Raw genomic sequence first — 2,779 nt, 5'->3', positions numbered from 1 at the left:
CTTGCCGGGTGTGCGGGCGTCTCCCGGATGCTGGGCCCCCGCGGCCCCGACCTCGTCCCCGCCGCCGTCCGGCCCCGCGCCGCCGCCTCCGAGGCCCGCACACTGCGGCGGGAGCTGGCGCGCCGCGGCTCTTAGCGGACGGGGCGGGCGCGGGCCGCGGCCTCCAGCCAATCAGCGCGCGGCCCGGCGCGGCCAGGGCGGCCCGACGGCGCCCCCTGGCGGGATGGCCGGGGCCGTGAGGCTGCCCAGCCCGGCGCGGGCCCCGCGGGTTCTTGGTAGGACAGGAGCCTGTCTTGATAGCAGGGCAGGGCTCCATTTTGCTCTCCTTCATGCAGATCTAACAGACCCCAAAGTCCTGGAGTTCATGGATGGAAAAGAAGCCGCCGAGGCGTGCGGCGTACCTGTGGAGTTCGGTATGTATGGGCGACATCCCTCCAACGGGCTGGAGAGTGGTTGGTTTTGTTTTTTTCAATTTCTTGTGATATGGGGGCATTTGCTTAGCATACGTAAGGTTGTGGGTTGGATCCCCAGAACCGAAAACAAAAACATATGAACAACAACAATAAAGGAAAGAAAGGAAAAAAAATATATAGATACACACTCAAGTTATTTACATACATCTACATATGTGTGCGTGCATTATAGTTTCTTTTCGCTTAAAACAAATACATCTCCAATATTTCGATGTCCGGGTAAGACTTTCCCTTCCATATTGGTTGACCATTTGGAGTCTTGTTTTTCTTTTTTTTTTTTTTTTTATTCTAACTCTCTTGTGGGACCTTACACTTTAAGTATGTTTCCTTCTGATGGAGTAAGAATTTAAAGACACATTGAAGTGCTCTGAATGCAGAACTTTCTAGACACCTACCGTCTCCCCCAAACTTTTGCCCCCCACGCACACCCAATGTGACAGCTGTTTTTTTTAAATTCAACAATGTGCCCTTAAGAGAGCTCTTGGTTGCCATGGAAACCACAGATCTGTTTTGCATACTTGCATTTCATTACTCTTCATGGTAGTTATTCAAGTTACAATTGACAGTAACCAGGAGAGGTCTCGTGGAAGGGCACAGGAGCAGACAGCGCTGGCCCCAGGTGGGGTGGGGACAGGAGTGACTGGACAGTCATCGCCGGCCACAGGGCTCTTCCTGGCAGAGCCACCAGGCATGTTACGTAGGGCCTGGAAAGGTGGGTTGGTCGGGAAGTTTCTTTGAGAAAACCTCTAAGGCTCTCCTGAGTCTGAGCCTCTGGACACACGTGGGGCAGAACGTTGGGCCTCTGTTTATCTGGAGACCCCATTTCTGAGACCCCACTGTGCAGGCATACAGATGCACACCTTCCAGGTAGGATTCCCTCTCCCTGTCTGCTAAGGCTTAGTTTTGTACCAACATACAGGGTGGGGAGCTCTGGACCTCTGTCCCCCTCTTACCCAGGTGCACAGACACACCTGGGTCTTGCTTGTCAAGCAGGGTAGAGACAGGGCAGTGGTGTCATCCCCAGCCCTGTCCCACCAGTGTGAGCGTCTCTCCCGGGCCACCGGGGGCATCGGGCACTGAGGGGCCAGACACAGCTGCAGCCATCCATCCCCAGCTCTTCAATGCCCCAGGCTACAGGGGCCCTACTGCCCCTCGTCCTGGCTGGGCAGGGGTGGCTCGGCAGGGTAGAGCTTTCTTAGCACCCAAGGCTCCCCCAGCAGGGCACTTTCTCGGGCTCACTAGCTTTTCTCTGCTCCATGCCCTTCATGGGCTTGGATTTTGAAACTCAAAACTCCCCTGTCCCTGTGGGAATGACTCCTGCAGGGTTCAGGTACCCAGTTAGGTAAATAGCACTGAGAAATAGCAGGAGAGAGAGGGGGGGAGGGGAGGGGAGGGGAGGGGAGGGGAGGGAGAGAGAGAGAGAGAGAGAGAGAGAGAGAGAGAGAGAGAGAGAGAGAATCGTACCATTCATTGTTAATCTCCCAGACAATATCCTGCTGCATCATACTTTAACCTCACAAAACTGAGGCGCAGAGGACTTGGCTAATTTACCTACAGACGCTTGGTTTATGGATTTGGAGATGAAAGAATGGTTGTGACCATGGCTCAGACTTAAGCAACCAAGGCCTGGCCAGAAAATAGAGGCGCAATCGAAAGGAGGAGAGTGGCTGGGGGGTGGAGGGACCCAGGGACCTGCAAGAGTGGAAGGCCAGAGGCCCTGAGCACCCTAGGGTGTTGGCTGAGCCCATAAGAGCCTGGGTCTCTGGAAGAGGCTGGGAGGAAGAGAAGGAGGAGGAGGAGGAGGAGGAGGAGGAGGAGGAGGAGGAGGAGGAGCTGCAGAATGCAGCCAGGGATGGAGCAGAAGGAAATCTCTTCTCTTTTCCTGCCCTCCCATCCCCTGCCAGTGCTTCCTGCTGTGGAAGCCAGTGGTCGCTGGAGCCAGCTTGGGAGTGCCAGCTGTTCAATGTTCAGGAATTGCATGAATCACTTATTAAACACAGACATTATTAAAATTAACAGATAAGCCGGGCGTGGTGGCGCACGTTTGTAATCCCCGCGCTTGGGAGGCAGAGACGGGAGGATCGCGCAGGTTCGAAGCTAGCCGCGCGCGCTGGCTTAGGAGACCCTGTTTCCAAATAAAAATGTAAAAATAGGTCTGGGAGTGTAGCCCGGAGATAGAAGGGCTTCCAGGAACCCAGTACCACCAAAAAAAAAAAAAAAGAAAAGAAAACGAGCACTGAAAAGTTATCATTTTCTAGTTTTGTTTTCACTGCATCTCCTTGTCTGTCCTTAAAGTTCTGCATGGC

This window comes from Muscardinus avellanarius (assembly GCF_963383645.1).
Source record: "Muscardinus avellanarius genome assembly, chromosome: 3".
NCBI classification, from domain to species: Eukaryota; Metazoa; Chordata; class Mammalia; order Rodentia; family Gliridae; genus Muscardinus; species Muscardinus avellanarius.
The sequence above is the reverse complement of the archived record's forward strand: the minus strand, read 5'-3'. Positions refer to the sequence as shown.